We start from the raw sequence: 25,597 nt of genomic DNA, 5'->3' as shown, positions 1-25,597 counted from the left end.
AGCTCTGAGAGATCAGAATCACCAACTTAAACACATTTACTTATCCACAGTCCTTGACAGGATGTTGGACATTATCTGTTAAATGAGACATAACTGGAAGACAGTTGGAGTCAGTCCACTCAGGAACCCCCTCCTTTAGCTGTTATTTTTTGGTGGAGCCTCTTTTGTCAATACTACAGAATTTTTGTCTTGTGACGGGACACTTCTGTGTGTTTAAAAGTCTAGATCTCATAATTTATGATTAATTAATTTAAACAGCATGAATCTGAATAACACTAGAGGTTTTACGTGTCACAACTATGTATTTAAGATTGAAAAACATTTTAAAGACGCAGCCACTGGATTAAATCTGATGTATTTGTTTTACATTATAGTTACCACTGCTGGAAATTGTGTACTGGGACTCCTGAGTTCAGACATATGAATCTGATGACTGAGATTTCGAGAAAATAAGATCTCCTGTCACAACTGATTATAGATGAAATTCCACACACTTAAGATATGTGCTAAGAGAAATATATTTTCTGACGATACTTTGCATTATATTCTCCAAAGAATACTCCTGCGTAAATAGTAATCCCAGTATACCAGCTGTCTTCACCTTTAAGTTAAATGATAACAAGAAGCTAACATTTGTTCTGGCTTAAGCAGTGCACCCCGTCCCTAATCTTCTACAGTAAATCCCCCCCCCCCACTGAGTGATGAGTATTAATGACCAGTATGGTGGGTCTAATGCTGTGTGTCCTCTGTGGCTGATTACCATTTTTTGGGCACGTTCCAGTAACATAATACCAATTGAGGATTTTTGCCTCATATTTGATCTGATCAATATCTGTATGTATCTGTGGTTTTTAAATATTGCAATGCTTGAAATTTGATGGTGCAGTGGTAGCAACGTAGCATTGATGTCTCACAGCTGTAGGTTCCTGGGTTTCGTTCTTGGCTGGGGTGCCTTCTTTGTGTGTGGGGGGGGTCTGTATCTTCTCCCTGTGTTTGTGTGGGTTTGCTTTTGTGTCCTCCCATGTTACAAAGACATGTCTGCATTATTTTTTCCTGGGCCTCTGCTGAGAATTGTGTTTTTTTTTGTTCCAAGTCAGACTGTCCTGATTAACAAATTGACAGGCATTTAAATTTCAGACTTCAGGTTTCTGAATGTTTACTTCCTTACATATTTGATGGTGCAGTGGCAGTATTGTTGCCTCACAGCTGTAGGTTTTCTGGTTTGATTCTTGGCTGGGGTGCCTTCTGTGTGGAGTCTGCATCTTATCCCTGTGTTTGTGACATAGTAAAACAACGTTTTATTCTAGCAATAAATATATACTAACACAACCTTTTTTATAGCAATTTTTTTAAGTTTTTGACTATTTGAAATTTGTCCTTATTTTTGGGACTGTAATACCCTTTTATTGGCTTTGTCCAGGTTTTTTGTGCTAAGGTTGACAGCTATGGCAAGAACTGAATTCACTGAATATGTTTGAGGGCTGTATTCCCTCATTACTGGGTTTGTCCAGGTGTTTTGTGCTAGGAGGTTGACAGCTATGGTGAGAACTGAATTCATTAAATGATAGCCATTTAAGTTTCAGTCTTCCTCTCTTTCACAAAGCAGGTGATTTGGCATAGTGGTATGTTGTTCTGACTATTTTGCACAGTGACCTTGACAGTAAAATGTATGATGGTAACACAGCATTTTATTCTAGCAGCTTTCCAAGATTATACAAGCAATGTTTAATGTGTTCCTGTTGTTTGCCCTTTTGACCCACCCCAATAAATTTGGCTTTTCCAGACTTCTTGTGCTGAAGTTGAGATGTAGTTGAGTATTGCTAGATTTTACAAGGAACTGAGAGCTGCAGGGGAAGAGAAGTTTAGTGCTGATTATGCTAAGTCGGCTCACATTGCTAGTAGCACAAAATGTTGTGTACTTGCTTTTAATGCAAAAGGTTGTTGGTTCTACTCCCATAAGGGGTGAATGCTGCTGTACTGAAAGTTAAGACACTATGAGCCTGTTATCAGTTTGCCATCCATTTTCTATTGCAATATTACTAGCTTATTATTAATGTAATTTAGGCAATTTATTCCTCAGGGGCATCAGACACTATTTTTCGGTGAAGTCATGAAATATAAAGGTGATTGCTAGCAGCAACCTCTTCATTAGTTAGATTTATTTAACGTGGAATTATTTAGATGACTTTTTTTACTACTTCAGAGATTGTGCATATTATTTACTGATAATGGTGGACTGAAGACGTTTGACTAGACTTTTATGATGGAAATGTTCTGAATTGGGCAGTTTTGTTTCATTGTTTACTGGAAAAATGTTCAAAGCAATAGGAAGGTGTATCAAAGAGCACATGTATGTTTCATATGCAAGGGGCCTATGATTTAAAAGCAGCCCAGAATAAATTTTTATCTGCCACGGGTAAAATGTATTTTTCTTTGAATGTGGGTTTTAATGTTGTTTCAATGAATGTGAGTTTCAAGGGCAGAGAAGTTTTAATGCCAAGTTAGTTTAGCAGATGTCTTAGTGTTTGTGCTGTAAAATGCAAAATAAAACTTTCAAATGAAGTTCAAATCATCATAGAAGCAAATCAGTATGCACATTAGTGTTTATGGTAAATGGAGTGAAATAGCAAAGTAATGGATCATTGGAATGGCTGCAGGGGGAGGCTCCATTCGACCATGGTTTTGTGAGGGGGAAGGGCGGCAAACTTAGACAGCCGCAACTGAACTATACCTCCCAACTGAGCAGATTTTCAAAGAATGAATAGATTTTTTGCTTCTTATTTTCGGTTTGTTCCTCAATTTGTGGTTTTCTGGCAAATGATTTAGGAATTAAGTCACTAAATAATGACACACTAGTTTCAGACTTTATAACCTTCAGAAAAATGCATGCTAAAATAAGACCAGTTCTATCAACTGTCCCAGTTTATACAAGGGAAATTTTTAGTACTGTTTATATGTTCCCTCAATATATTTGGCCTTGTCCAGATTTATTGCATTAACAGGTTGAGAGGTACATGCAAATTGCTTTATAGAATTAGGCATAGCCAAACCTCAACTGTCCCTGATTTTGGCACAAAATGTTGCTCTTCCCCTAATGATCCCTCCACAAAGTATCAATTTTGGAAGAAAACATAGAGGGTTTACTTTACTTTTATAAATAACTGTAATGATCAGAGTTATAATGTACTTTTATTTCAGAAATGCATGTAGATTCTCTAATTTTGTCAGCTGCTCTAAGTTAACTGTGCTCATATTAAAATGGTGTCCCTCCTTTGACAGGTTCCCAGCTGTATTGTCTGGCAATTTTATATTTTTGCATCAAATTTTTGGTCCGTTTTTCATAAAATTGCAGTTTTCTGGCAAATTAGTGGCAAATTGTTAAAGACTGAAGTTAGAAAATAATGCAGACATTTCAGTTTCAGATTTCATACCTTTCAGAAAATTCGTACTGATGCAAGACCTACTACTATTCTATTATCTTTCTAAGTTTATCAGAGCAATATTTAAAAAAAATGTCCTTATTTTTGGGCCTTTGCCTCAGTTTTATTTATGAGTTTGTTGCTGTAAGAGGTTGAGAGGGTGTGTGTGTGTGTGTGTGTGTGTGTGTGTGTGTGTGTGTGGTAGGTAGCATACCTCTCAACTGTCCAAATTTTGCAGAATGTCCAGATTTTTGCCCCATATTTTTTGTCTGTTCCTCATAAATTTTGTGATTTTCTAGAAAATAATTGAAGGCTGAAATTACTAAATAATGACAGACATTTGAGCTTCAGACTTCATGTCCTTTAGAAAAATTCATACTAGCACAAATCCTGTTATTCTAGCAACTTTCTAAGTTCACGAGAACATTATTTAATATCTGTCCCTGTTTATTTTAGGCTTTGTCCATATTTCTTGCACTAAGAGGTAGGTAGGGGTGTGTGTGTGAATGAAACATCCTAGTTAGTGGTAGCAGGTGGTTAGTAATTTACTCAAGCTCAAAACCTAAACCTTAGTTACAAAAAACAAAAGCATAAAGTCTCTACCCCAACTACCATGCTGCATTTTTCAAAGAAGTGACACATTTCAGGTTAATTTTCAATTCAAGGAACCAAGTTTGAGTGAATTTATATTATATTACTGAAGAGGCATTACAGTGAATGCCTCTTCATCGACACTAAAAGAGCGAACCGTGAATTACGAGAATGGCCGTAGCTTGGCTGGGAAGGGGGTAGCAGTTTGAGAGCTGTCAGTACAAATTTGAAAATCCTAGCTACACCCCTGTATGTAGGTAAGACTACACGTAAGTTAAAGGATAGGATAATTGAACACAAATCTGAGATTAGGAGAGGAAATGTAAATAATGCTTTATTTAAGCATATACAATTATGTGGTTTTGAACATAAGTTTAGATTTAGAGTTATAGACACGGTTGTATCTTCTGTTAGGGCTAGGGATATTAATAACATCCTTGAGATTAGAGAGTATGAGTGAATACTACGATTAGCAGCAGATTGTCCACCTGGCCTAAACTCTGCTATAAGTCTTAAACCTATTTTAATGAAATTGCAACGTATTAAATTATAATATGTGTATTTAGATGTATTTTATAGTATTGATTATGTGTTTTGGTCACATGATATGGGCTGCTATCATGTGACTTGTGAGCTCTTATTTAAAACAAGTGATGTCTTGAATGTATTTGTTTTAGTATTGAGGAAGGGTTTCACCCGAAAGCTATGCTTTTCTGATAAAGTTCTTTTTATCCAACGTGTTGTGTGTTTTAATGGAAAGTTTACCCAAGGGATCAGTCCAGTGGTTCTGCTTGATGGGGGCACTGGGAACTAACACTGGGTGGCACAATGGCAGGGCACTTCTATGGGCTAGGCTTGTAATGGCTCCAGGGCTATTAGCCTAGTACACACCTATGAACCTATAAGGGGAGTGATATCGGCATGACTGACATAGTAGGCCAGTGGGTGGGAGACTAATCAAAATACTTCTTACAAACACACACAATTATTTGCCAGATCTGAGATTAGTCCCCTGTCTAGCTAGTGATTTGTACTACAGTGTTACGCAGTTATCACACACACTACGGAGCTTACTGGGCTGACAACAGGCCAAAGGTGCTGATAAGGGGAATGACATCAGCAGGAGTGAAAGTAGGGCAGTGGGTGGGAGACTTATCAAAATACTTCTTACAAACATACACAGAAGGTCTTTGGCTGTCTAGCTAGTGATTTGTACTATAGTGTTACAAAGTTATCACATACACTACAGAGCTTACCAAGCTGACAACTGACCAAATTTGCCAATAAGGGGAATAACAGCAGCAGGACTGAAAGTGGGGCATTGGGAAGTGTCGTGGGTATGAATGGCCTAAAACTTTGTTTCACCTACAAAAACATACCCCTTCACTCTCGCATATACAACTGTCACACATACACAAACAGACACACACACACACACACACACACACACACACACACACACACACACACACACACACACACACACACACTGTTGCCAGTATTGAGATTAGAACCCCTACCTATTTAGTTATTTGTACTATAGTGTTATGCAGTTATCGCACGAGCTACAGAGCTTATAGGGGTGATCAGTGTCCAGTGGTACTTCTAAGGAAAATGAAAGCAGCAGATCATGTAAAGTAGTGCAATGTGAAGTGTACTGAGTGGGAAGAGTCTCCCAATACTTGGACCTATGGGGAGACACAAACACAGTCAGGTGATATTATAAACTCAACCTCAGTACTGTTGCACAATGGGGCTCACGTTTTATGCTGACACGTGCAACTGTTTACAACTGGTATGCCACTGTCCACAGCAGGACATCACTGTATGCCATTCAGGGTATCCGTGTGTGTGATTCACTCTGTGTCCCTTGGGTCTCTCTCGCTCTCTCTGTATCACTGTCTGTTTCTCAGTTGCCCACATCTATGAGTGTGTATGCTTGACATATGTTATCTGTTGCCCATATATGTGTGTATCTCATGCAACAGATGCAGTTATATGACATATGGGACTCCTAACTCCTACAGCTAGCTGAAGGTAATCCTGTCTGATGTGTGTGCGTGGGGACAGTTGAGGTGTACATAACTGTCTGTTTTCCACGGACATATATACACAATACAGTCATATTCTGATGTGGGTTCCAACATGTCCTGTGATTCTCTCAGTGTAGGAGCATGCCCACTGTGACCTTCTATAGTCAGGCTGGGACTCCATTCCAGAGATAGGTGTACTCCAGTCCAGGGTTTTGTGTGCTGCAGCCATACCTCTCAGGAGTACACAGGACTTTCCTCAGGTTACTTGTTTTGTTTAGCAGACATTTTCTGACATATCTGTAGTCATTACCTAGGGTCAGACATACTCAGATCGTCACAGTGCTTTACCATAGGAATACTAGTTGCATGATGCATAGACCAATATTATGAGGGCAGCTATGTACATTCTTACCAACAAGGCCATTTGTGAGGTGTGGCTACAGCCAGTGTAATATTGACACAGCTGTGTAAACAGTCCAGCAACCTGGTGATATACTGGCTGGGGATCTCCTGCTTTTGTGGTATCTTTCTAACCTAACATGTCATATCCTTGTGTGTGCATACCTCTGACCTGTACATTTTTGGCAGGATGCCCAGGTGTTTGCCTAGTGGTTTCATCCTTTCTATGTAAACTTGTGTTTGTATGGCAAGTTAGTTACATATAATTGAAGAGTGATGTTACAAAATACAAACATTACTGTTTCAAAATGCATAACCTTCAGACCATTTCTGCTACTGCAAACCCCTCACCCTACCAACTTTCTCAGTATGTAAAGGTGATATTTACAACACATGGCCATCATTGTGCCTTTGTTCCACTTCTATTTTTGCCCTTGTCCAGACATCTTGCTGTCAGAGGTTGGGAGTTATGGGGGTGGGTACAGAGTGCATTCAACTGTGCAGGCATGGCCATTATTTGTAAAAGCAAACATAAGAAAAAGGATTGAGAATGACCACTGGCAACAGTACCACAAAGCACTTATATTCACAAAAGCCTTACCACCTCTGCTACACATCCTACAAGATGTCACTAATGTGCAGTATATTCCACATAGCACTGTGATTTCCAGGTATGTCAGTGGCAGAGCAGTGGGTGTCACTGACATGCATAAGAGTTGGCACTGCAGTTATCTGCACATGGCCCTGTCAAAGGCAGCACTGTACCTATGGCAGTATAAGATGACTGCCAGGAGAATGTGCTGGCCAGATCCAGACAGTATTAACCACACATACACATAGCTCATTGACCCCTGCGTACTGTGGACAGGCAACATGTTTTCATGTGTATTGATACAGCCCTGCCAATGTGTGCTATGCTGCTATTTCCATGCAAGCATATATGTTACTGCATACACATTTGCACAGACTGTGCTGATATTTGCATTACATTTTGGTTATGTTTAACATACTATTTTACCCTGTCTTGGGGACTGGAAGCATATCAGTAAAGAGCTCAGGTCAGATTGTACTAACACACATTTGAGTTTCAGACTTCTTACCCTTCATAGCCTTACTGCAACTGCGGGTCCTGTGCTATCACTGTGCGAGTCTGTATGGGGTTAATTCAACATTGCTGCCATTTGTGTGCCTTTACCAGACATTTATCTGTGTTTATTTACAGCTGACTTGCTTGTGGGTGTGAGGGGTAGTTATGCAACATCCACCCTGACATCCATGCCTGTAACCTATGACCCCCTGCTAGTTGCCCCCACACATAAAATGCAGTGGGGTTGGCCACCTTGGGTACTACTGCATAGTGTGTGGAGGCCAGTTTTGGCCAGACATTTCCTGGTGTACCACATAGCTGTCAGTTGTGTGCACTGCTGTCCCAGTAGGCCACCCCATTCTCTTGCATGCATGCAGCATTACCATAAATATGCTAGCAGAACATAATATACCATTCATTTATTGTTAAGATGACTGACTTACCTTGTGCTTGCAGCAGTTGTGAGAATGATGCTTGAAGTCGCCCTATGTTGGATGTACACAGTACACTGCCTATACATGGCAAGTTACAGGTAATGTGATGTGTGTGTCCTCCATTTTACTGTCTGCAAGTCAGAGAGGTTCATAGGTTCATAGTTAGGTACTAGGCTATTGGCCCTAAGGCCTATATAAGCTAGCCAAACAGTACCCTGGCTTTTGCCATCCGAGAAAATTATTTTCCTGTGCCCCTGTCAAGCAGAGCCACAGAAGTAATCCCCGGGGTGAATTTCCTATCTCCCATCCACTCATCAATATTTTTCTTGAAGAGTGCTATTGAGGAGCTTTGTTTGATATAGATAGGTAGTTTGTTCCAGAATATGGGAAGTCTCTGTGACAGGAATCTATCCCTCCAGCATGTTATGTTTACTGTGGTGACAAGGTTTAGGTCCCTAGAGCGTGTAGCTTGGAGGGATTGGGATTTCTTTAAGTGGAGTATGTCCATCAGCTCTGGGTTTCATATAGCTTTGTATGTTAGGCAGAGATCGCCTCTGAGTAGGCGATATGTGACCAAGAAAAGCTGGAGTTTTTTGAGACGGTCTGCATAGGGCATCTGTTTGAGACCAGTAATCCTCTTGGTGAGGTATTTCTGTGGCCTTTCCAGTTGTTGTAGATGTCTTTTGAGGTACATACCAAAATGGGCATTGTACTCTATAATGGGTCTAATGAGTGATGAGTAGAGGGGAACAATGACCTCTTTTTTCCTGGATGAGAAACCTTTTGTGATGAGGTGCACCATGTAGAAGGATTTCCTGACTACTGTGGCGATGTGATTATCAAAGGAGAGACTACTGTCCATCTGTGTCCCAAGGTCTCTTATCACACTTTCAGTGTTAAGTAGACTACTGCCTATGTGGTAGTTCATGGGTACAGAGTTTTTACCAAAAGGGATGACAATGCACTTTTTGGCATTGAGCTTGAGGCCATGGCTTTGACACCAGGCATCTGTCTCAGTGAGGCCCTTTTGTAGGATGTCCACATCATTAGGAGATTTGATTATGGCTCCTAGTTTGCAGTCATCTGTGAACTTTGTTAGCCAAAGACCTTCTGTGTTAGCCTGTACTTCAGAGAAGTAGATAACAAACAGGAGAGGACCCTGTAGTACTCCACTTGTCACTGGTCTGAAGTTGGATTTAGAGTCTGCTACTTTCACAGTGTGGGTTCTGTCAGTGAGCCAGTTGGCAACCCATCTTGTGATATAGGAATTTATACCTAGTTTAGTGAATTTATCTATAATTCCAGAGTGGAGGATGGTGTCGAAAGCCTTGACGAGATCTAGATAGGCTGTGTGAACCACCTTACCCTCATCTACGGCTTTGATGACAGCTTCAAAGACGTCTATCATGTTTAGGAGACATGATCTGCCTTTTACAAACCCGAACTGGATAAGGTCCAGAGTTTGGAGATTACCAATGTCATTGCTTCCATGATGATACGTTCCATAGCCTTACAGTCCAGGCTCATTAAGCTAATGGGGCGGTAGTTCCCGGGGTCCGTGGTGGCTCCCCCTTTGTGGAGTGGGATAACCACTGCTGTGCACCATTCAGTGGGCACAAAGCCTGAGGTGAGGCTATGATTGAACATGGTACTTAGGTGGGGTGCCAATTCATTCTGTAGTTTATGTAGAACGTAGCCTGGGATGTTGTCAGGTCCCATGGATGCTGTGTTCTTGGCTTTGGAAAGTGTGTTTTTACCTGTCCAGCCGTGATTACAGGAACTTTGCATTTTTCCGGTATAGAGATGGGCCCTTTAGGGGGTGAGAGAGGGGTAAAGTTAGCACTGAACCTATCTGCCAGGATGTTGGCAATATCAGTTGGTTCTGTATATTTAGTGCCATTGTGCTATAACTCAGAGCAGATCTGAGTGTTGTCATTGAGATTCTTGACATAGCTATAGAATGCTTTGTGGTTGTCTTTAGAATCAGTGGTGATTTTGTTTTCGTAACTAGCTTTGGAGGATTTTAGGGGGGATCTTAGCTTCTTGCTGAGGCTGACCACAGAGTTTTTCCAGTCATGGGATTTTACTCTTTTTTGCAACAGTTTCTTTCTTCTGTTGTAGAGTTTATTTATGGCAAAGGACCACCAGATTGGCTTTCTTTTTTTGGAGGATAGCATCTTGGTTCTGTTAGGGATTGCATGATCCATGCACTCGTGTAAGTACTTATAAAGTGCAATTGTATGGGAGTCAGCAGTCGTACCTCTATTGTCCATCAGCATTGGTGTTGTGAAGTTAGCCGCTTCTGTCTTAAGAAGAGTGAAGTTGGCTTTGGAGAAATTTTTTACAGTGGTTTCCCTAATGGGGGTGGGGGTGAGATGTGGATGTCTAGGGTGATTTGCTTGTGGTCGGATCTGACCAATGAGGAATTGCCCTCTGGTGTGGAACACTGGTTGCCCATGTTAGTAATGACCAGGTCTAGGATATTGTTGCCCCTGGTGGGGGTGTGGATAAGTTGATCCAAGGCATTGAATTTATGAATTACAGAAAATTTGGTGCCATAGACTGCACGCACATCCCTGGGGTCCCTACACTGTCAGTGTGTGTGCTATGCATTGCCTCTTTGTCAAGGCGTGAGCATACTGGGCATGCCTCAGACTGCCTACAGGAGCAGGCTCAGGGGCCTCCTCCTGTTAGCCCCTTGGCAATGATGGTGGGCTGTGTGGCCCTTCCTGGTGCTGTTCCTGCTGCAGCTGTTTCCACAGGATCATATTGTGTAGAATGGCACATACAATGAACATGTGTGCATATGTGGCTGGAGAGTACTGCAAGGCTCCACCAGATATGTCAAGGCTGCAGAACCAAGACTCAAGCATTCCAAACACATGTTCTAATGATCCTGGTTTGCAGGTGTGCCTCCTTATGGTGCTTTTGTGTGGATGTGTGCACATTTCTGATCGGTGTCATCATCCACAGCTCCAGTGCATAGCCAGCATCCCCACCAGATAGCCATATGGGCTGCCCCCCACTGGCAAATGCCTGGTACAGCTGTGATGAATGCCAGATGTGGGAATCATGATAGCTTCCAGGGTGGCCAGCACACACATTCATGATAATGCCCTGGGCATTGCTTACGACCTGGCAGTTGGAGGGGAAGCCCTTGCAGTTTACATAGACCCTACCCTGCTCACTGGGTGGTACTTTGATGTGGATGTGCATGAAGTCTATGGCACCAAGTACCTCTGGGTATTCTGCTACATGGTGGAAGAGAAGCATATTGTTGGTCCTCTCCTCATGGGTTTTGGGGAAGTAAATGTGCATTGTGGTAGCATGGCATCCAGGAACTGGTGGAGTACCCTGTTGCAGATGCCTGTGAGACCCCCCCCATGATGTCCTCAGTAGGTCTTTGGAAAGTACCTGTAGCTAGAATTCTTAGGGCTACACATACCTTGGTATCCACTGGGATGGATTCCCCTCTGTTGGTTCTAGCTCTGAGTTGAGGCCGGCACCACTCAGTGATTTGCTGAAGTATGTCTCTGTCCACCCTGTACCACTCTACTATCTCCAGATCATGTAGTCCCTGGTAGGTTACCCTGGGTCTGAACACTTCTCCTCCTCCTTGGTCTGTGGCAGTTGTCAGCATTATCCTCCTCTCTGCCTTCAGCCTCTAGCACATACTGATGGATCAAAGCCCCTAACCTTTTTCCAGTTAAAATTCCCATGCATGTATACACCAATGGTGCAGTGTTTGTGGGAAAAACAGACTGTAAGGTGTTTCTATAGTTTATATACTGTTGCGCTACAGATGCTGTCTGTATGATTGGCTGACTATGATACATTCCAGCTGCCACCTACATTACTCATGGCTTTGCTTTGGCCACTGATTGCTAGACGCATTACGGGTAATTTGTGCATGATTGCCTTTATTCTGCTGTTGCCCTTTTTTAATTTACTTATGTCTCCTTCCATTTTCAGCTATGCAGCCACCTGCCAGCCGTATTACTGTGTGCTTTGCATGGCCCATTGTGAGTTGCAAGAGTCCCATATTAGTGATTTCAGCTTCATTTCTCCTTTATTGTGCTGTTGCCCTTTATTTCTTTTTACATCTCTTCTCATTGTCAGCTATGCAGCCGCTTGCCAGCTGTATTATTGAGTGCTTTCAATGGCCCATTGTGGATTGCAGAATCCCATATTGCTAATTTGTACTGCATTTCCCTTGTTCTGCTATTTCCCTTTTTCCCCTATATCCTTCCTGTTTAAGCTCAGTAGCTAGTGTAAGCAGCAAGAAATGGACCCCCTCTGAGCATGGACACGCTCCTCAGTTCATGGAATAAGACTATACAGCCTCAGACACACCCCCTCACTTAGCTGTACTTAGCTAAGCACAAACCCAGGCAACAGAACTCCAGAACTCCAATGTGCTTACAGCAAGCATGACATACCCCCTTTTCAAGTTAGTTGCTCCTCCTGCCTACACAATGGTGTTACAGCACCTACACGGTTATTTGCAGTGAAACATTTTACACTGAATCACAAAACTCTTCTGAGTCCCCCCATTAACATACCCCACTGCCTTAGTCCATAGTTACTGCACTACACAAGAGCCTTCCCCCCTTAACAACCACTGTTTCCTGCCATTGTTTTGATTTTGCTTGCTATTGACTATAATGGCAAAATGCAGGTTTCCCTTAAAATTGACTTTTCACATTATTTTTTTTATTTTCCCCACGATACCATTTGTGCAGCACTGCCCTATGCTTAAACAGCCGAGATCGGCCAAAAAAAATAAACTTTTATTTTTATAAAAATTAAACACTTTTCCATGCCAGTGGCCATATATTTGGCCATTGGTATGCCTATAGATTAGGGTACATGCTTTTATTTGAGCCGTCATGGTTCTGTTTTCATTTTTGCAGAAATGTATTCAGCTAATAGCCGAATACATTTCTGAACCTCACACTGTTCCTGCACAGTTACCTGCCTGCTTCCTGGATCACTAATTCACCTCATTTGCATGGTTTTCACCAACAAAAGAGGTAATTAGTATCCTGCATGGGTTTCCATGCAGGAACAGTGTAGGGACGCTCATGCACATCAAAACTGCACGTTCCTGGATTGCTCGGCGGCCATATTCCATGCAAGAGCGGCTACACTACTCTTGCAAGGAAAAAAAATCGTTTCATGAATCCTGGCGTAGGTGTTGTATTTTAGTGATAGTGTTGAGATTATTAGGCAATGAAGCAGTGGGAACCTTGAATACGGAGTGATAAGTTTACATTTAAAGTTACAAGGAAAGGATTTAGTTAGAAATAGATTTAAGATTCATGTTAAGGCCTTCTAAGAATATCAGTTTTAGAAAAATGTTCAGCTCTTCCAGATAATGCTTCATAAAAAGATTATTGTTGTGGACCATGTGAAGGACTTTGCATATGTTTGCCTGCATCTCAAATGCTGCCTTCTTGCCCAGTTGTCCAACTTTTCCAAATCCTTCATTATATTCTTCCCCTGAGGTCCATTGCTGATCATGTCTTTATATCAACACGGAATTGTGGGACAGAGACAAATATCTAGCTGAAGACCAGGTAGCCCTTGACCTCTGGTGCTGCTCCATCTGGCTCTCCTTAAATCACATCTTTGAAATGGATCAGGTTTAATGGCTGTTGCTGGAGACCGCTGTTCTCTAGAAATGTTACCAGTCTTCCTCTCAGGTTTGATTTACAATTCTTCCTGCTCCTGTTTTTGAGCTAGCACACCTGTAGTTCAGATTCTCTGCCTCCCTCACATATAGTTACCACACTTATTGTCTTCTAATCCACTGAGACTTCATTACAAAGTAATCTGTTGAAGGTTTCAATCAAAGGGTCTAGCAACACACTAACCAGATTTCTGATGACTCTGAGGCAGCCCATCTGGCCCTTTTAAGGTTTATTTCCTCAAGGCATCCTTCTCCCTCAAACTTTTCCCTCTCTATTTTGGTGTCTGTCCACTGGCCTCTGTATTCTGTCCTGCCTCCATTCAAACATGGCACTCTTGTGAAGAATAAAGTATTGCTTCAGTACCACTGCTTTCTCAGGTTTCGGTATCAAGTCTGTCCAATCCTTCCTTTCTGATTTATATCTAAAATGCCCTTGCTTCTTGAATTTAATCCTTTAACTTCCTTTTTAATTTAGCCTTTGCTCCCTTTACTAACTTTGTGTCTTCTATTATTCTCCTTACACCTCCTCATACCGTATGTTGTCCTAATAGAGACTTGCTGATAGTACAGGGGGATAAAGCATTGACCATGACGCAGGAGATGAGTTTAATTAGCAGCTCAAATGCCTGACAGTCCAAGCTGGGAGGATCCGATTTCCCATCCTATGGGGAAGAAGAGAAGCACCAACTGAACTTGCTGTCACCCAAAGGCATGCCCTTTGCTGATGGGCAGAGATGGAGTCAAACATGTATGTGGCCATCCAGACCAGTGAGAATAACCATTCATGGTCACGATCAGGAAGGAAGATGTGAAGTGCAAGAAGAAAGAGCATAGGTAGGCCCTATGTTGATGCAGGTGTCCACATCACCAGAGGGAGGGGTTAGAGCCATTCATGCAAAAAATTCTTATTGTGGCAATGTCAGCAAGACACCAAACACCTTAACATGTGCCTGGATGATGGTCTTTTTGGAATGTTCTGACCCAAAGAGATCTGAGGGAAGATTCACTATGCCCTCTGGAATTAATGGGATCAAGGCTTATGGGGGGGGTTGTCAAGGCGGAGAAGAGAAAAGACCCAAAGGAACAATATGTATATATGTTTACATATGTATATATGCAATTGCTAGAATCAAATTTCTATGAAACCACTTTGTCTTTATTTTTGTACTGTTTCCTCTTCTACCCACTATTGTCTAGAAACGTGAGTACATTATCCTGGACCTGTTCCCACAGCTTTTCTTCCATGATTTGCTCTGCCTCCTAATCTATCATTCTAAACTTTCCCTAACACAGCATAATCAGCAGCTCTAAAATACCACACCATTGTCTTTTGATTTTTAACTTTCTCCCTTCTCTCAACCACACAGTGGTAGGATCACTGCTGGCTAACAGTGCCTTAAGATGGACATCCATGCACGCACTCCCCCCCCCAATTCCACATACAATTCTATCATTCTGGCTCAGAATTAGGTTTAATGACTGTTGCTGGAGACCGCTGTCCTCTAGAAATGTTGCCAGTCTTCCTCTCAGGTTTGATTTATGATTTTTCCTGCTCCTGTTTTTGAACTAGCACACCTGTAGTTCAAGACTTTCTGCCTCCCTCACATATAGTTACCACACTTAGTGTCTTCTAGTCCACTCAATCAAGGTAGAGTCATCAGCATATTGGATACAGCTGACTTTTGGGATGACAGTACTCATATCGTTGATGAAAATGGAAAATAACAGGGGCCCTAGCATAGAGTCTTGTGGTACTCCAAGGGTGTTAGGTAGTAGGTTAGAGAGTTTATTCTGCCAAAGAACAGCCTGCTGTCTGCCACTTAGATAGGATTTAAACCATTGAAGGGCTTTAGGATCTAGACTGAGTGTTTGCAGGGTGTGGATTAATAGTTGGTGGTCAACCATATTGAATGCCTTGGAGAGATCCAAGAAGAGGGCTGAAGAAATATGGTTCTTGTTTCAGTTATGGTTTATGGCATTGGTAAAGGCTAGCAGGGCTGAGGTAGTACTGTGGTGAGGTCTGAAACCATGCTGGGTATCTGCCATGAGGTGGTTATGGATTAGGTGGTGCATGAACTGTCTCTGAATACATTTTTCCATAATCTTTGCAAGGGTAGTGAGTATAGCTATAGGCCCTATAGTTGGAGAATTCAGTAGAGCTACCACCTTTATGGAGTGGGATTACATAGGATATTTTCCAGATAGTGGGAATTTTAACTTCTTCTATGGTTTGATTGATAAGTACCGATACCAGGTATGCAATAGCATCAGATGATTTTTGTAGGTATTCAGCAGGATGTTGGTCAGCCGATAGTGTGGTGGGTTTTAGTTTTTTGATTAGGGTACAGATAAGTGATGTGGCGACAGGTTAAAAACTAAATGAGAGTAGGTTTCTAGAGGTGGTACTTTCTGGACAAGGGAGCTAGGAGGTGGTTGGCTGGCTAGGGCCTGAATTGTCTTGGTAAAGAATTGGTTTAAACTATTTGAAACTTCCTGTGGGGGTTTATCAGTAGTGGCGACTGGGAAGGGGGTAGTAGTATGTCCAGGGTGTAGTAGTTTATTCAAGCCTGCCCAAAACTTCTGAGGGTTATTTTGATTTTCTATCTGTAATTTGCATTAGTATTGTTTTTTGTCTTGTAGTATGAATTTTTTAGTTTCGTTCCTAAGTTGCCTGTATTTAATTTGATCTTGGGGATGTTTAGTTGAATGCCATAAAGCCCAGGCTTTGTTTCTAAGGCTACTTTTGAGTCTAGTCTTTTTTGAAAGCCATGGTGCAGTTTTTGCTTTTGTTCTTTTTGAGCGAATAGGTGCGCTTAAGTCAGGGATCTCAAGGAATTTATTGCTAAAGTACACAACTGCTTCCTCTAAGGGGATGAGTTTTAAAATAGACAAATTACATGATTTTAGTTCCTGTTGGAATTTGGCTGAGTCAAAGTTTTTGTTATTTCTAACATTTCTTAATAAGGGTTGTTGGGGATTAATAACTTTGTGCTTAATTATATATGTGAGATGGTGATCACTTAGACTATCGGGGAGGGTACCAGAGGTGTACAGATGGGGGTGACTATTGATGAGTACCCAATCAAGTATGCTTTCTTTTTGGTTGGGCTTACCTACCCTAGTAGGGGTGTTAATGATTTGTGTAAATGAGTGTAGGTTAATATGGGTGGTTGAGGATTCTGATGAATAGGTGGCCCAGTCTATATTGAAGTCTCCGAGAAGTAGGGTTTCTTGGGGTAGTGACTAGATATCCAGTGTAAGGTGTCTCCAAGTGTAGCTATATTGTTACCTGGGGGAATATACATGCAGATGATATAAATGCATTTACTTTTGTTAAGTTGCAGTTTGGTGGCTAGAATCTCTACGCTGTTAATCTGAGATGGTTGTACTACATCTGTGGTTACATTCAGCCCTGATTTATAGAGTATAGCTACTCCACCCCCATTCCTGAAAGCATGGTCCAGCCTGTGTATGTTATACCCATGAGGTAGTACTTCAATGTTTGTAGTGGTAGGTTTTAACCAGGTCTCTGACAGACAGAGAATCTCAGGAGAGTGAACAGCAAGGAGTGCATGCAGTTCATGTACCTTGTTATTAATGCTTCTAATACTAAAATGACAGGTTAGGAGAGAGTTAGATGGCCTGGAAATTGTAGGTTTGAAGCTTAGGTTACAGGTAGAGGGGAGTATGTGTCTAAGGTGGATGGGCCAGGGTTGGGGTGTATGTGTCCACCAAGTAATAGGTGAGGCCTAAGCTTGGAGATAAGTTTCAGGAATTTGTCTACAAGTTTATGGTAGAGTTTGATCCTAGTGCTGATTTTCCTAGAGTTGATGTGTAGGAAGTGAGAACAAGATGCTGGATATGTCCTGGTACTGTAAGTATGGTTGAAGGTGGGATAATTGACAACGTGGGTGATAGTATGGGCCTTTAGAACTTGAAGTCCTGTGAGAGACTGATTTTCATATAAGGTAAGGAAGTATGGGGCTAATAGGAGGGATAGTAAAAAGCAGTGCAACATTGTTTGGGATGTGGCTTGAGAGATAAGAAACTGATATACCTGGAATTGCAGTACCAGAAGATAGTGTGGTTAGGTAACTCTATTGGGAGGGGGTGGGAGGCTGCCAGATGAAAGTTGATAGGTGCTGGTGAGATGTAGGTAGAGGGTTTGGGTGTGGAATAATTATCACAGCAAGAGGTGATAGGAGCTAGTAGGTGGAGGAGTGGCTAATCAGGTAGAAATGTAGAGATAGTGGGAGCAGGTGGAAATTGGGGGCAGGGAGGGGAGCGCAGTGAGCCCAAGCGTAGCGAAGTCAAATAGAGCGGGGCTACTGCAAATCCCAAGGTTTTCAAGTCTGCCTTAGACCAGTTAGGTAGGTATTATGGCACTTTTTTATGCATTTAATTTTGTTAGCTTATAGGGTTAATTTATAGGAAGTGAAGCCTTTAGATTATGTCCTTTTGTATCACACTTTTTAAAATTAGTATGCTATAGGTAATACAATTTTGGGGTTGTTTTGATGGTAACATTTCAAAGATTAGAGGGCAGGGGTAAGCTACTTTTTAGGTAGGGTTAGGAATAAGCCAATTTAAATTCTCTAATGAGAGAGAGAGAGAACAAGGTAAAAAGAAAGGTCTGGCAGGAGAGCAGCTAGAAGGAAAAGAGATTTATAACCGAATAGAGTTCAGCAAATTCAGAAGAAGACAGGAGTAAAAGGAGTGAGGTACAAAAGGGGAGGGCAAAAACAGCAATAACTGCAGAGCCAAGTTCTATTACTGTACATCAAGGAACAGTCAGTCACTTAGACTACCAGATACTGTGAAAAGTGTCTATGCAGCTGACAATTTTGTAGAGTAGGAATTCTTAGAGAAATAGAAACCTTATGCCAGGAGTGAGTATGGAGTGGAAGAAATATGGACAAGTGTATTGAGAAACAGAAGACTGAGTAAAACAATGATTCCAAACTAAAAAGTGTTGGGTTTAGAGAGATCTCTGGTGTGGGTGGGGGTTACCAGTAGTGTGCACTCCCTGAATACATTCTAATGAAATTTACAATCATAGTTGGGTTAAATCAGTAACATACATTGTAATGTTCCTGTACTTTAAATAAACCAGACACAGACTTTTGCAGATGTAGCTTGCTGGTAGAGATCTGCTATAGGGATGGTAGACAACTGCGATAGGGATGCCCCACAGTGTTTGTATTAGCTGACAACTTTAAATGGAAATGAAAAAAAAGAAGATTAGGAAAAGGTGATAAGGGGAGTGCTAGACGAGGTAGGACTGTAGTTATAACTGGTGAAATATAAGACAGGAGAGGAAGGAAATAGGTAAAACAGCCTAATAACATTAAAGTTACAGAGTTAAATTAAAAACTCTATGCAGTAATTTGACACCAAAAATACGTTCAAACAAATACAACAAGCATCTAACAAGCATCTAGGCATATGGAACTAAGACTTTTGATCAAAAGATCAAAAGTTCGAATCCATTATCACCAAAAACACTTTAGCAAAAGCGCTTTCCACCAAACAAGCGCTTTCGCTAAAGTGTGTTAAAAAAAAAAAAGAAAAAACAATAAATTAATGTTTATGCAGAGGGGCAAGCCCATACCAGGCCATCCGTGAGGGGAGGCTGTGCCACCCACACCCCCCCAACATTATTATTCTCACTCCAAGATCGCATTACAGTGGGGAAAAGGGAAAAATTCCCTTAACCGCACAGTAGTACGATATCTGCAACAGTCACTCCCCCACAACTCCTTCTACCTCCAGGCATACTTCCACGAAAGTGCTTCTTCGGTGAAAAGCAGTTTCGAGTAAGTATGTGCATTAGTCCTATATATATATTTACACACACACACACACACACACACATTTACATATATATATATATATATATATATATATATATATATATATATATATATATATATAAAAATATATAAATATATATATATATATATACATATATATATATATATATATATATAAAATATAAATATATATATTATATATACATATATATACATATATATACATATATATATATATATACATATATATATATACACACACACACACATATATATATATATATATATATATATATATATATATATATATATATATATATATATATATATACATATATATATACACACATACACATTATATACATATATATATATATATATATATCTATATACATATATATATTTCTTTATTTATTTACTTATTTATTTTATTTTAAATTTGTTTACCGGGATAGTCTGACTGGATATATGTCCATTTTCAACTGAGGCCTGAGGAAGAAAGCTCCACATATATGGAGCAAAGGTTGGGTAGCAATTTCTATCATTTTATGTATATATATATATATATATATATATATATATATATATATATAAATATATATATATATATATATATATATATATATATATATATATATATATATATATATATATATATATATATATATATATATATATATATATATATATATATATATATGTTCATAGATTCATACTAGGCTATCTGCCCTAGGGCATTTATAAGTCTAGCCAGAGTGTGTTTGGCTTTCGCCACCCATTTTAAATTAATTTTGCTATGCCCTTTTTCGAGGTTAGTATACTGTGCCTCTGTCTAACAGTGACACAGAAGTGATACCCGGGGTAAACTTATGATCTCCCATCGACTCATCAAGATTCCTCTTGAAGAGAGTCAATGAGGGACTCTGCCTAACCAGGACTGGGATTTTATTCCAGAGTGAAGTGAGCCTCTGGGTTATGAATCTGTCCCTCCAGCATGTCCTATTTATTTCAGTGCTGAGGTTCAAGTCTCGGCGTGGCTCGATGGGATTTTGATTTTCTGAGGTGCAGCATGTCCATTAATTCGGGTTGGACATGGCATACGTCAGGCACAGATCGCCTCTGAGCAGGTGGTATGCCACTGAGTAGAGCTGGAGTTTCTTTAACCGGCAGCATATGGCATCTGTTTGAGCCTGATCCTCTTGGTGAGGTACTTTTAGGGTCTTTCCAGTTGCTGCAGGTGTCTGGTAAGGTACATCCCAAAAGGGGCATTGTACTCAATTATGGGCTTGATGAGGGATGAGTAAAGAGGCACATGACCTCCCTGATCTAGATGTGAATCCCTTTGATTAGGTGGGCTATATAAATTGTTTTCTAACCACTTTGGCCATGGTTGTCAAATGAGAGATTGCTATCAACTTGGGTCCCACGGTCCCTAATTACTTCTTCTGTACTTAATGGATTACCACCTATGTGGTAATTTGTGGCACTGTTTTTGCCAAAGGGATGACTATGCACTTTTTGGCGTTTAGCTTGAGGCCATGGCTCTGGCACCAGTTGTCTGTTTCTATGAGACCCTTTTGAGGGATGCTTGTGTCGGCTGGAGAGTCAATTATGGCGCCCAGTTTGCAGTCATCTGCGAACTTGGTCAGCCACAGTCCTTCCGTGTTGGCCTGTACCTCCGAGAAATATATACCGAACAAGAGAGGTCCCAGGACTGAGCCTTGTGGGATGCCACTTGTAACTGGTTTGGAGTCTGACATGGCTCCAGCAATTCTAACCATGTGGGTTCTGTCCTTGAGCCAGTTTGCAACCCATCTAGTGACATAGGGGTTTATATTTAAGCTGGTGAGCTTATCTATAATGGCTGAGTAGGGTATTGTATCGAAGGCTTTTGCGAGGTCCAGGTAGGCTGTGTGGACCACCTTCCCCTCGTCAATGGCCTTGGTGAGTGTTTCAAAGAAGTCAACCAGGTTTAAGTGGCAGGATCTGCCCTTAACAAAGCCGAACTGGGTAGGATCCAGTGTCTGTAGGTCCTTAATATCTTTATTTATGAGGTCCATGATGATCCTTTCCATAGTTTTGCAGACCAAGTTAGTAAGGCTTATGGGGCGATAGTTTCCAGGATCCATTGAGGCACCACCTTTGTGGAGAGGGACCACTGTTGCTGTAATGCCACTTTGGGTACATATCCTGTAGTAAGGCTGAGATTGAACAGTAGTTTTATGTTTGGGTTTAGCTCTTCTTGGAGTTCATGTAGGACGCAGCCCGGGACACCGTCTGGTCCCACTGATGCTGTATTTTTTGCTTTGGAGAGGGCAGCTCTTACCTGAGCATCTGAGATGTCAGGGGGGCAGCACTCTGCTGGGATAGATATTTGACCCTTTGATGGGGAGGGGGGGAGTTTGCGCAGAATCTGTCAGCTAGGATGTTGGCAATGTCTGTGGGTTCGGTGCATTTTTTGTCATTTTGGACTAATTCTGAGCATATCTGGGAATTCCCACACAGGTTCCTAACATAACTAAAGAATGCCTTGTGATTATCCTTAGTGTCCTGTGCAATTTTTCCCTTGAAGCTGGCCTTGACGATTTTATGAGTGCCCGTAGTTTTTTGCTAATACTGATCAGAGATGCCTTCCCTTTTTGGGATTTTGCTCTATCATGTAGTAGTTTCCTCCTTCTATTGTATAGTTTGTTTATGGCTGGGGTTCACCAGACAGGACGTCTGCCTTTGGAATATATATATATATATATATATATATATATATATATATATATATATATATATATATACTCCACAAAAGATCCCAGCACTCAGAAAAATAAATCGCAAAGTCAGCTTCAAGCAGAAAGTGATTTATTAGGACTTCCACAGCCCCATAACACAAACGGTGGCGGTTTCACACAGCCCTCAGTGTGCAGTCAGAAACTTGAAAGGCAGATCTAGATATACGCACAATGCGTATACTAAACGTCACTCCTTAAAGAAACAGTGCCCAAAAGTTTAAACAATTAACCCAGGCACAAAAAGGCTGCATATTGAAATTGTTATTACTTGTTCATACACATGTAAACATCCCTATTTCAAAAAATAGGAAAAAAGAAAAAAGAGAAAAGCAGGTTCACAAATTTAAATGTAAAAAAATAATGTGTCAAATAAACACTATCTTGATCCTAGCATTACACCCTATTAAACCCCACCCAACAATAACAGAAATACCACCAAACTGGTCAGTCCCAATGGTACATATATACATATATAGTTAGAAATATACAAAGATCCCTTGGTAGAAACTTACTGTAATACAAAACTCACTATTTTTACCAGTGGTCATTTAACCCCGGTTTAAACATAGCCCCCAAATTAGTAATCCAGCGGCGCTCCTTATTAGTTAACATCTGGTGTTTTTGACTATCCCCTACATTAGATACTACAACTCTATCCAAACCTATAAATATAAAGTGTGATGTAGGGTGAACTAATTTATGTTTATATGCACTTCTTGCGTTGACATTTAATATCACTAATGTGTAAGCAGATCCTCTGCTTCAACGCACAAGAAGTTTGCCCTACATAAAAAGCACCACACTGGCAAACAGCCATATAAATTACCCAAGTGCTGTTACATGTAATAAGGCTACGTATATCAAATACCTTTTTTGTATTCACCGAAGTGAAAGATGTAGTTTTAGCCATGAATTTGCATTGTCTACATGTACCACAAAAAGTACTTCCCTTAATACCCAGTGTATCAGTGTTGAATTGATGATCTTTTTTGAATTTAGAAAAATGTTGACCTAGGTTCTTACCCCTTTTGTATCCAAAGTGACAAACACTGTCAATATATTTACTGAAAACGATCGATTCCAATATATGCCAATGCTTCATTAATACATTCTTGATAGAAAATGTATTGGTTCCATAGGTTGTAATAAACCTAATATAGGGACCATCACTTCTACGTACCCTGTCTATTAATAGGGAATCCCTATTTATGGAACAAGCTTTATAATTGGCCCTGCTAATGATGTTTCTTTGGTAACCCCTATGCAAAAATCTGGACTCTAATTCCAAAGCATTATTGTGATATCGTTCATCAGATGAACAAATCTTTCTCACTCGTTGAAACTGTGACCCTGGAATGTTAAAGATAGTGTGGGGGGGTGGCAACTATTGGCATATAACAGGGCATTTTTGGAGAAAGGCTTTCTATATAAATCAGTATAGAGAAAACCATCATTCTGCTTGCCCACCAAAACATCCAAAAATTCCACTTCGTGGAGATTAATATTACCTGTAAATGTTAAACCATAAACATTGGAATTAAGATAAAGTATAAATTGATGCCAAAGCTCCCTAGACCCCCCCCACACTACCCAACAATCATCAAGGTATCTTCTCCACATGATTAAATATGGCTTGAACATTAAAGGTATAGTATAAATGTACTGGATTTCAAAAAAACCCATAAATAAATCAGCATAAGTGGGGGCAAAAGTAGCCCCATCGCTGTTCCCTTTACCTATAGATACCATTGTTGATTAAAGGTAAAAGCATTATGTTCAAGCATTAACCCAAGAATATTAATCAAAAATTCTTGTTCTTCACTGGAGAAGATACCTGAATAGTTCATCCAGTATCTAATTGCCTCAATGCCTCCCATGTGTGGTATAGATGTATACAGGGATTGGACATCTAATGTTCCCAAAAATTGATCTCTGTCTACTTGGATATCATCAATTAGTGCCAAAAATTGTTGTGTATCCCTGATACGAGCTCTTACATAGGACAACAATTTCTTCAATTTAAATTCCAAGTATTCAGAGAGCGGTTCTGTCAATGATCCTCTCCCTGCTACTATCGGACGTCCTGGGGGGTTCAAAAGGTTCTTGTGCACCTTAGGCAATATATAAAAATATTGAAGAACTGGATGATCTACCTGTAGTTGACTTAACAATTGTGGTGTAATGAACTGGCATTCACAACTAAGCTTTAAATATTCATCAATAACCTGTTTATGTTGTAAAATGGGATCAGAATCAAGACTTACATAGTATTCAGTATTAGACAGTTGTTTATATGCTTCTGTTAAATAATGCTCTCTGTCCCATATAACTACTGCCCCACCCTTATCTGCCCCAACTATCACTATCTTATTATTATTCTTGAGATTAATTAGGGCTTGATTTTCTTCCCCTGGTCAAATTATACTGTTTTTTTGAAAAAATCTCAGACTCATGTAAATGTAAGTCTTTGATTACCAATTGTTCAAACAGTTTGACTGTACTGTGGTAGGGTGGAGTAGATATATATGTATACACACACACACAGGCACACACACACACACACACACACACACACACACACACACACACACACACACACACACACACACACATATATATATATATATATATATATATATATATATATATATATATATATATATATACGCACGCGCACACACACACACACACACACACACACACATACACATACATGTATATATATATATATATATATATATATATATATATATATATATATATATATATATATATATATGTGTGTGTGTGTTTGTCTGGTCAGCAGGGGAGATAATGGTGTCATTGCTAGATTTGATGTTGATGGAAAGAGGAGGAATTCTACAGTTAGGGGAGAAAAGTATACACATATATATATATATATATATATATATATATATATATATATATATATATATATATATATATATATATATATATAATACACACAAATCACACACACACATATATATAAATATATATATATATATATATATATATATATATATATATACACACACAATACACACACACACACACACACACACACACACACACACACACATATATATATATATATATATATATATATATATATATATATATATATATATATATATATATATACATATATATATATGTGTATATATATATATATATATATATATACATATATATATATATGTATGTATATATCTCTCTCTATATGTATATATATATATATATATATATATACATATATATATATATATATATATATATATATATATATATATATATATATATATATTCCCACATACATATATATCTATATATATATATATAACCC

The sequence above is a fragment of the Protopterus annectens genome, chromosome 8.part0 (assembly GCF_019279795.1).
Source record: "Protopterus annectens isolate FY-2018-M chromosome 8.part0, PAN1.0, whole genome shotgun sequence".
Lineage (NCBI taxonomy): Eukaryota > Metazoa > Chordata > Ceratodontiformes > Protopteridae > Protopterus > Protopterus annectens.
Note: the sequence above shows the minus strand (reverse complement) of the source record.